The following is an 11,038-nucleotide window of genomic DNA, read 5'->3' as shown; positions in this document are numbered from 1 at the left end:
TGGGAAACGGCTCCTCTCACAACTGCTGGGTGCTGCGAGTGAGTGGGAAGGGATTAAAGCAGCCGTGTCAGGAGCCGTGCTGACAGGGACAGGAAGGCGAGGGCTGTGTCAGCACGCAGCGCTGTGTGTGTGTGTGACCGACGTGTTGCTGAGAGCGGCAACAGCCGCAGCTGGTTGGGTCAGCTGGCAATGCAGGGTAATTTGCAGCTGAACTTCAACTGGAAACAAAAAAGGAAAAAAAAAAAAATGTCCCGGGAAGCTCCGAGCCTGGGATGGGGACTGGGTGCCTGTTTCACAACACGGCCCTCCGGCTGCCGCGTCCCCTCAGTGCAGTGAAAGCTACCCTCGCCACCCCCGTCCCAACGGCCGCCTCGCGCCCCGCCCCGCAGGGGGTTTTAGTGGGGGGGGTGCGGGGGGTGCGGGGGGTGAGGGGCGTGGCCTCGCGCAAGGCCCCGGATGGAAGCGGCGCGGCGCGGCACCGCGTGACCCCTCCCTGTCCGGAAGTGCGGCGGCAGCGGCTGGGCTGTACGGGAGCCGCGGCGTACCGGCGGTGAGCTCGGCGCGGTTCGGTGCGGGCAGCGATGCGGCTCCGCTCCCGTCTGACCTCGTCTCTTCCTCCAGCCGTCGGCCGTCGGTGACCGCCACGCCTTCCCCCGCCTCGGCGCTATGAGAGCCTCCGCGCTCCGGTACGTAACGCCTGAACGGCGGGAGGGAGCAGGGCGGCGGGGGGCGGGAGGGAGGCCTTTGTTGCGCGGAGGGGCGGGCCCGGTACCCTGCCCCGGGGCAGCGGCCTGCGGGCCTGAGGGAGCGGCAGCGGGGCCTCCCCCGGTAGTGCGGGTAAAGGGGGCCCGGTTCGGCCCCGCGGAGCTCCCCGTGCGGCTTCGTGTGCGCGCGGGTGGGATCCGTGCGTGCGGTTGCTGACCGGTGCGAAGCCGTCCTGCGGGGAAGTTCCCGTCTCGCAGCAACAGCTGGGCTTGGGGGTGCTGAAAAAACTTGGTGGAGGTGAAATAACAGCGAGGGTTGTGCCGGTGGTGCGGCGTGCCCCCATCTTACACATGGGCAGGAAGTGCGGCTGAGCGGGGCTGGGTTTCACCCGGTGATGTCATCTCGTGAAATCCGCCGGTGAATCAATGCGTCAGTGAACGTCAGAGGAGGGAAACGAGGAGGCAGAAGTGAAACAGAAGAGCTCCCGAGGCGCTTCAGCCTTCGGCCGCATTGTAGCGGGCGCGGATGTGCAGTTAGAAAGGCGGCCGCGCTTCGGGAAGGTGTTCCTAACTTTTGACACGGTGTCAGGAGTTACAGGAATGGCGTTTGAACAAAAAGGATTGTTTCCAACCTCCTGCCGGGAAGCGCTGTGGGACTCCAGCTGGGTCGTTCCTTGCTCTTATCAGCTCTGCAGAAGGCGTTATTTTGATAGCTATTCCATATGGTTGGGAGGTTTTGTGCCACAGCGGTGCTAAGGCTCTTTGTATGGCTGCTCAGGTGTTTTTAGTGCTTTAAAACAAACACCACCACATTTCTTCATTTTGTTTTTCGGTTTCTGCTGGATTTTTTTTATTTCAGGAAGTAAAATATGCCTTTATAAAAGGTTACTGCTACCTTACCAGTCACTGTAAAGTAAAAATACTTGAAAGTACTGTTATCTGCTTTCTCCACCTGGTCACAGAATCACAGAATGGCCAGGGTTGGAAGGGACCTCAAGGATCATGAATCTCGAACCCCTCTGCCACATGCAGGGCCACCAACCTCCCCATTTAATACCAGACCAGGCTGCCCAGGCCTCCATCCAACCTGGCCTTGAACACCTCCAGGGACGGGGCATCCACAGCCTCTCTGAGCAGCTGTTCCAGCACCTCCCCATTCTCAGAGTCAAGAACTTCCCCCTGACATCCAACCTGAATCTTCCCTCCCTCAACTTAAAACTATTTCCCCTTGCCCTGCTGTTATCAACTCTTTCAAAGAGTTGACTCCCCTCCTGTTTATAGGCTCCCTTTAGGTACTGCAGGCTGCGATGAGGTCACTCTGCAGCCTTCTTTTGTCCAGGCTGAACAAGCTCAGCTTCCTCAGCCTGTCTTCACAGGGAGGTGCTCCAGTCCCCTGATCATCTTTGTGGCCCTCCTCTGATGTCCTACACATGTCCTTCTGACATGCGTAACTGGGACAAACCTGGATGCTTGTGAAGGATTTCCAGTGTGTGCCCTTGTACCTAATTGGCTATTAGAATCCCAGAATTGCTCAGGTTGGAAAAGAGCTTGAAAGTCATCAAGTCCAACCAGAATCTGACTGTATTAATCTTAACAAGCCTTCGCTAAATCATGTCCAGGAAAATCAGACTGAGAAGATTGCTTTTAATTAGTGTATCAACCTGATACTTGAAGATTTTATAGGTACCCAATACTCCATGATTGGATCCATGATTCTTAAGATTTTTTCCAGCCTTAGAGATTCTATGATTCTATGAAAGCGAATTTAAATTTAAAAAATGTCAGTGTTGTGTCATTCTCTCTTGTATCTTTTTAGGTCACTACGAATACTAAAGCACTTTGTCTTAGGAATCGCAGTTGGTGGATGTGGTTAAGGAAACACCAAATCAGCTGATAGGCTGCACTGTCAATGATGGGCTAATGTAACAATACACTGATACATCAACTGGTGTGAATTGCATAGCTGCAGAAGTCAGTGATCATGGTGAAGTTGGAGGAACATGCAATCCTTTCCTGACTCAACAGGGGTGGTCCTCATGCTGAAGAGGAAGTAAAACCCAATAACTAAACACTGTTTTGTCATGTCTTGCACTCCCAGGTTTTGAGGGTAAAGTAGGAAGCCCTTGCCTTCCTGGCTGTCTGATGTCTTGGAGCTGTTGTTCCTGGCTTGAGGCTGTGATAGAGTTCTGCTTCGTCCTCTCAGAGAGGGCTGTTCAAGAGGTTTCCATATCATTGCTCATGGTTCTTTCCTCCTTCTTTAAAATACTTACGTATTCACATTAGATTTCTTTCTCCGCTTTGATTTCTTGAGAAACTTCCCAGTCTGTTTCCGTATGGCTCTTTGTCCCAGCCATCCCAAAAGGAATCTCTCAGGAACCCTAGCTTCAAATGAAAAGAGGAAATCTCCACGTAGTTTGTGCTTGATTGAGAACTTCTGCTGCTGTGTGAAGTGTAGAGGGAGATTCATAATGGCAGTTTTGTTGTTTCTGAGACAGGGTGGCCACTTGCTGTTGTTGGATGGCTTTAAGTAGTGTGTGTACTATGTTATATAGCATGTGTATTGCAGTGCACAAAGGCTTCAGTTTTTGTAGTGCTTTTATCTGTTCCATCCGTGTGCTTTGGCAGGACTGTGATCAGTAGTGGAACAAACTTAGGCAAAAAACCCTTCAACTTTCACGATACCGTTTTGCTTCTTTAATAGCTTTCTTCTGTAACCTTTGGTAACCAGCTTTAAATTTGTTCTTTGTTGGCTATAAAGGTTTTTATATGTTCTTTGTCTGAATGCTTGCAAAGAGATTCCTTCTATCTGCCAGTGTTCTTTTACCAGTATTTGCATGAAGCATTTAGGAAATGTAGTGGAAAGTGGAATGCTCCTGCTGTTTCACAGACTCATTAGCATGGAATAATCTAGGGAGATCATACATACGGATTTCCTGAATTACCTGAGTGAGTTACTCGTGATGCTACCTTGCATCTCCCCAAAGCCATTTATCTTTTTTTTTTTTTTTTTTTTTTTAAATGTTTGCTGTTCTTTGTTGATCACTACTCTTTTTCATTTTGTGGAAGTCCTCAGCAAAAGTGACACAAACCCAATTTAGTATGTTGTCCTGCTTCGCAGTTGGAGAATTTGACAGTTGCTTCAGCGGAAAAAAACTGTCGTCTTTTCCATGCTGCTTGTTCAGATGCTCAAGATGGACTAACTGATTTTAAGTGGACTTTGTGTAGAGGTGAATGCTAGGTGAGCAGAGGAGAGGTTTTCTGTGGTGAGTCTTTATAAAAGAAGCTCCTATACATACTTAGATGCTTTTAACAACTTTTTTTTTTTTTAGCATTAGAAATATCTAATGTGCTTTTCCTGAATTCATTTCTGAACGTACAGAATGAAACTGAGAGGATCAGGGGACTGGAGCACCTCCCCAACGAAGACAGGTTGAACACTAGCAAAGTGGTTATATGCTTTTTGTGAGTGTATCTCTGTGAAAAGCTGTAGCTTGCTTAGCTAGTAAGCTGTGTTTGAAGCTCAGGTTTGATCTGTTCTCTTGCTGTATGATTTCTGTAGAATGCACAACTGCTTAGCCTTTAATTAGTGTTACTTTGTGGGTTCAATATTGAACAGTTGGTGTTAAGTCCCATCTGCTTTCGTGGGAGTCATGTTTGCTCTCTGCACTATATTGTGACCTTCCTTCTTGAGTAATACAAACTTGAATTTGTCATTTGACATGTCATTTAACTTGCTGCTTTATAGAATGAAAAAGTAATTGTGTTGCAGGGAGAATGCAATAGAGTAGCTCTTGGCTAAGGCAGTGCTGCTGGTGGAGGGAATGTCTCCAACAGTTGGGAAACTTCCAGAGTTCACGGGGTGGGAACATCTTGTTGTACCAGCCTGTGCTGTGCTGTGGAGAAGATCTCCGGATGAAACTTGGGAGCCAGGCTTTCTCTTCTTCCTGATTGCTGCTTTAATGCTTATCCCCTCCCAGGTGCTCGCATACCAGTTGGTCGAGTCACTTCCAAGTCAGTTTTCATGCAAGGCTACAAATGGCAATGAAGGGAATGGTGGGAAGTGATGACTTGCACTTGATTTATTTGAAATGCCTTGTTTTGTTGTGTATTAAATGTTTGGAAAATTAATTATGCTTGGGTGTTAAAGGGTTTGATGTTAGTTGCCTTAAACTCAGCTGTTGCTTCCTGAACAGCTGAAATTGCATGTAGAAACAGCTCTCTCTGGCCTGAGGAATAGTTGCTGTAACTTTCTCCTCTGGTGTCATACTTTCTTGTTCTCTGTTCCATGTTGACATTTTCTTTGGAAAACTGCATTTCCCAGAAGTTTTGTTCCTGGCTTTCTTTATTCATACTCAGTTTCTAATTGATGGATCTGTTTTCTCCATTAGCATTGCCTGTGGCCTCTGAAGTGTGATCATTTGCAGTGTTCAAATAAAAACCAAACAAAATAACCCAAACCCACTGCTTTCAGTTGAAAACTGAAGACGAGTCACTTATTTTGAACACTTAGTGTATGGGTGCAATGATTCGTATTAGCTAATGATTTCTTAAAATTCTCTGGAGCAAGGACTTGTTGACTGTCTGCAGCATTTAACACAGTAAGGCTCTGAATTGCTTAATCTGTAGACATTACCTCAGCAACAAAACAGTACTCTTAAAATTGAAGAAAGTGGCACCAAACAGATGGATTCTTTGGTAACTAGGTTTATTTTCAGAGACAATTGTAATCAAAACTCTTGAAGATAAAATCAGCACAATTGTTTGGTAATGAATTTAGCCAACAAGTGCTTAATATAGCTTGCCTCAACTTCTGGGACGAAGTAATATGTTACAACATTAAACTTCCTAAACTGCTTTTAGTGAACGTCATTTACTGGCCGCACTGATACTTACGCATCAAACTGAGTAACTGTTCTTGTAAAAGAGGACAAAATGCAGTACTTCCAGCTCATGTCTCTGATGTGTGTGAAGATAATTTCAGCAGTTAATCACATACAACTAAATTTGTACCTGATTTTAGCTGCTTTTTCTATGCGGTCAGAAACTTCTGTTTGCAGTCTGCATAAACTCATTTAAAGACTTCCAAAACTGGAGTAGTATCAATCTAATGTTAGACTAGAAACCAAATTATCTGAAATCTCTAGTTAGCTTCTTTGGGTAGTAGTAGATTGATGTATAGCAAGCACATTGCTGTACCAGGCATTGCAGTTGATGTGAGCTTACTGCTGTTAGCACTAGTAGTGTGTTTGGTGTATGTGGTTTCAGAGGAATAAATTGAGTGTAATCTAGTTTTGATGTGTTTCATCTGTGCAGTATCTGCCAGCATAGACTTTGGCAGCTCTGTGCATGAGGGAAAAGAACTTCTGGTGTCAAAAGGGAAGAATCGTTAATGTGAAATATGTGATATCGTTTGTGCAATTATTATTATTTTTTTTTTAATTTAAAAAACCAAAAGCACTGTGCACGTCGTTGACTCGAAAGCAGAGGTATGGCAAATACAGATGGCTTGATTTATACTGGAACATCCCAGAGGCTCTTGTAATGTTTACAGGCAAAATGTGTCTGTTTGCAATCACTTGATCTTAGTGACTTCTTGAATTTCTGACGGTAAATGGCCTGTTTGTTTTCCTTTTCTGTGAAAGCAGTTTTGTGGAGCTGCTGGGTGGTGGAGGACAGGTGTGGGCAGGCAGAACGCAGCTTTGCTTTCAGCCTCTCTGAAGATGGAAGCAAAGTGACTTCCTGGGTCTTGTGGAGGCCCTCATATGCTCTGGTGTTTGAGGATGAGAGTCAAGCAAGGGGAGATTTGACTTCAGGTGGAGTTGAAAGGCCACTGTGTCCAGGACTTCAGCCTGTTGGCCAGAAGCCGTGCCTGCAGCGGTGCAGCTGGCTGCAGTCGTAGTTAGCAGCATTCTGCTGAGCATGTTTCTCACAGCAATCTTGCAAAAGCAGCTGAAGATGTTTTTGATAAGCGATCAAGGCTTGGTCTGATTGAACTTGCTGCCTTTTGTCAGCTCAGTTGCACTTGTCAGACTGAGATCAGCTTCACCATGCCCGGATAAGCCTTGCCACCCCAGCGGTTCTGTAGCAGCCTTTGTTGTGTGCCTTATTGCTCCTTTTAACCATCAGTAAAACACAGTCTGTATAGGGGAACAAAGGATGGTGTGAGGAGGTGAAAAAAGTGAGCAAACATCCTGCTTAGCAAAGGGTGAATAAGATTTTATGTATTCACACTTCAGTCACTAGGGCTTTTTGCAAGACAGCGTGTTTTCCTATTGCTCTAAATGTGGTCCTAGGCTCCGGTGCTAATCCTCAAATGTCTTGCATGGATTTTCTTCAAGTGAACAGATGATGTTTTAGCCTTCTGGGGAACGAGTTCTCTGGCAATCGTGAGCATTGCCTGATGTGGGCCATCCCCTGCTTTCTTTCCCTTACCCCTAGGTAAGCGGCCTGCAGCTGCAATAAAAGCAGCTGGGGAAGCCGTGGGGCTCAGTGTTGTAAAGCCACAGCAGTTGTTGCTAAGTGATCATTTCTTGTGAGGCAGCAAATGGTTCAATGGAAATTGAAAGCCTTAGAAAAGTTCTAGCAACTTTTAAAGCAATAGCTCTTGGGGGGGGGGGGGAAGCTGAATACTGCTTTGCAAAACAGCAAATACCAGGTTGTTTCTGAAACAGCTGAGTAGGGAAGATTGTGTACTTGTATTTGAGCTTTGGAAACCAGCCTCCACAGGTTAAGAACTCTTAGGATTGTTTTTTTTTAACATTGTGTGATCATGTTGACATCTGTCTCAGCCTGTTTCAGGTTCTGTTGGTAGTGATGGTTTTCACCAGATGTGTTCACAGTGCTGTACCTTCAGAAATTCCTACTTCATATTCACCAGAGCAAGTGAAAGTGATTCTCAGCTCTTGAGCTGCCCGCCTCTACTGTGGTGCTGCTTAATCAGCTGCTGTGGGTGACTTCTGATCACTTCTGGTCATGTGGGTGACCAAGTCCACTGAAATTCTCTTTTGAGACTGTTTAGGTGAGTTAGCATCAAAGTGCAGTCTAGTTCTCTGGCAGAATTTTCTTTTGCTGTTTGGAAGTCACGTGTAGGGGTTTTTTGTTCAGTTTCCTAGCATATAAATGTAAGCTGTTGCTCTTTCCACAAAATGTAATATTCTTTGTGAGTGTTTTGGTATGAGGTATAGAATAGGCTTGAGATGAGCTGTGCCTATCAGAGCATTTCTGTGATACAGCTGTGTAGGCAGATTTGTTCACTTGTTGCTGTGATAGGTAGCGGGGAAGTAAATGATTGAAAACCCCATCTGATAACATTTGTTAGTATAAGCTTTTGGCTACTGAAAGCAATTGTTAGCATCTCAATGTGAATTTTGCAGGTAATAACAATCTGCAAGGGTTAGTGAGCAGAGCATTATGCTGCTGTTGTTCTGTAGTAGATGAAAGCTCCCACCTCCAAAGTGTGCAGTACAATGCTTTACACTCCTCTACTTAATGAAAAAAAGACAGTCTCCCCATCATGAACTAAATCTTCCAAAGAAGGGTACTGTTGTTATGCAAGGAAGAAAATCAAGGTTACTGCTTTCAATTTGGTAAATTCTTGATTGTGTGTAACTGAACTATATGGAAATATAGTAATTCTTCATTTAGCGTACTTCCACTTGACAGTGATTTAAGTAAGAGAAATGGAGTGAAACTAAGGAAGGAGAAAGATCGCTTTGGCTCTATACCATGGGGGGAAAAAATGACAGCAGTAGATTATTAGAATAGAATAGCTTCCCGGGAAGAGCAGTGGTGGAAATGCCAATGTTTTGGATGCCATAAAACTAGACTAAAATGAAATTGAAATGCTGTAAGAAACAGTTTTGCATTTCTTCTCCAGGGAAATGTACAGATGAGTCCTATAGGGAATAGTTTAGGTTATCTAATATGGAACATCATTGGTTTCCTGTATTATAGAATAGTAACACGAGGCTGAGGGATTTTTATTAATAAGCTTGGCTGATGTAAACTAGCAGAGTTCAAACTCTGCTAGGCAACGTTTCCTCTTGGCTGAAGGAAGATCATCTTTATATTTCAGAAGCTTAAGGAAAATAGAATTCAGAGAAAAGCTTGTGAGTGACACATACTCAGCTGTAGTTTTTACAACTAACAGTATAATCCTGTGAAATTTGAACTGCCATCTTCAGTGCTGTCGCTAACAGTTGCAAAGCCATCCTCTAGAGGAGCTGTGTGTTTTACACGTGGTCAGTTTTGCCTTGTTGGGACTTCTGCTGTAGCCACCTCAAGGATGTGCTTTTAAATTGATGTCTCAGCTGTAGCTATTTTAAGATGTTTCTGACCCCAGCTGTCTGTCCTCTTTGCTGGAGTTCAGTGTCCCTGGCACAGGGTGGAGGGGGATGCATGTGTAGTTTCTCAGCTGTCACAAGACAGGCCAGGGCATTGGTTTTTCTTTCTGAAGTTACTGTTCAGCTCATGGTGTGGGTACTGGAGGTTGGTGATGGTGAGACCTTACCCTGAAGCAGCTAGAGCTTGTGATTTATGCCCCAAAGCTGGTTTAGGCTTGTGTGGTTTCCAAGTAAATACATGCTTAAGTAAGCATTTTTAGTATTGTGTTCTATAAACCCTCTTCCTTTTAACTATTAAAGACCTTGCACATCTTCAGTAAGTCTCCGTTACACACTTCTCTGTGTGTAACCCAGCTGCTGTTCCCTTCTGCTTGCCCTGAAAAGAAAACTCTTGTGTTGGAAGTGCTACAAACAACATTAAGATGTAGTATATGTTCAGTTGACAGCTTCAGTGTGAAGGAGGTGGGAATATATAAAGACCTACACACACTTGTGTGTATGTATATGTATATATATAAGTATATATATAACCCACAGTTAAGTATCAGTTACTCCAAGCACTCAAATGCAGCAGTGATAGAGATTAGATTCAATAAATATTAAACACTACATTTCAATTATCTTCTAGGTATATCCCGAGTCTATTTTCAGAGGTGCAAATGATGACACTGAATAAATTGGAAAACTGCCTAAGCTAAACAGATCCTTCAAATGTCTGTTATTGTGCTGTGTATCATCCAGCAGAAAATTTGGTTATAAAATACAGTTTGCTATATAGGAAATGTGTAGCAATCCTTCTATAATGCTCAGTCATGAGGAAATGCAAATCCTGCCAATTAAGAACAATTCTGTCTTTTACCACATTTTCTTACTACTACTAAGGTCTTATGAGTTTTCCCAAGCATAATCAGCTTACAAGAACAAAAAAATCACAAATTCTCTCTTCAACTGGATGATATTTTTATGTCTGTAAGATTTGGAGAGGAAGATGTTTCATGTGGATTTAATCTGCTCAGGAGTTCCATGCCTCATTGAGATAAGCCTGACCCAGCTAGTCAGGTTCTTACAGCAGTCAGTACTTCTGCACCAAGCTGGAAGGAGCATGGCTCTGTCATTTAAGTTGATGCTACGTGGAATTGTGAATCAAGTAGAGCATCAGACCAGGGAATCAGATGGGAAATTCAAAAGGTACTTAGTCTGGGGCCTGAAAATGTCTTTCCCTTCAGATTTGACTGTTTTGCTCTGGTTCATTTCTGTTACTTCTACCTTTGAGTCCATTTTTGTATTTTCTCTTACCCAAGAACAGATAGAGTGAATCTTAATACAATTTGGTATGTTCTCTGTAATTTCCCTTCAATTTTAAAAAGTAACTCATGAAAAGTAAATAAACTTATTCTCTGGTAATATTTCTTCAAATTAAACTGAAAGTGGTATCTCTGTAGCTAGTGTGTGTTTATTTATACTACATATTAGGAAGAAATTCTTTACTATGAGGGTGGTGAGACGCTGAAGATGCTGACCAGTGAGGCTGTGGATGCCCCCTCCTTTGAAGCACTCAAGGCCAGGCTGGATGGGGCTGTGAGCAACCTGGTCTAGAGGGAGATGTCCCTGCGTATAGCAAGGGGTTGAAACTAGATGATCTTAAGATCCCTTCCAACCCAAACCATTCTATGATTCTGTTATTTTTGAATGGGTTTCTGTAAGATGATTTTATTGATTAGAAGACTTGCCACCTTAGATTAAAAAAAAAAAAAAAAAAAAAACAACCAAAACCCGCAAAGTTTTGGCTGTGGGAGTACACAAATTATATGTGGTTTCTGAACTACCTGTTTACTTGGAATAAAAACTTGGAGGAACACTGTGTTGTTCAGCAATTAACCTTCAGAAAGTTGGTTTTTGTTTAAATTTCAGTCAGTGATGAAATATCAGTATTTCCAAAGGCTGGGGGTGGAATGTTCGTCACAGCTTTGCATTCCTTGAGATGTTCAGCCC

General features: G+C 44.0%; 1 protein-coding gene across 1 annotated transcript in view; it reads left to right on the top strand.

Moving 5' to 3' along the window:
* The first annotated feature begins 530 nt into the window (after nt 1–530).
* The window catches only part of SPOPL (speckle type BTB/POZ protein like), a 33,710-nt gene continuing 23,202 nt past the window's right edge, over nt 531–11,038 (top strand). Inside the window, exon 1 of the mRNA XM_042877855.1 lies at nt 531–686. The gene's annotated coding sequence lies outside the window, so the exon portion shown is untranslated. The remainder of the gene's footprint in view (nt 687–11,038) is intronic.

Source organism: Lagopus leucura, unplaced genomic scaffold, assembly GCF_019238085.1.
Source record: "Lagopus leucura isolate 7727_CA_CO unplaced genomic scaffold, USGS_WTPT01 Super-Scaffold_100019, whole genome shotgun sequence".
NCBI lineage: Eukaryota > Metazoa > Chordata > Aves > Galliformes > Phasianidae > Lagopus > Lagopus leucura.
Note: the sequence above shows the minus strand (reverse complement) of the source record. Positions and strands in the feature narration are given on the sequence as shown.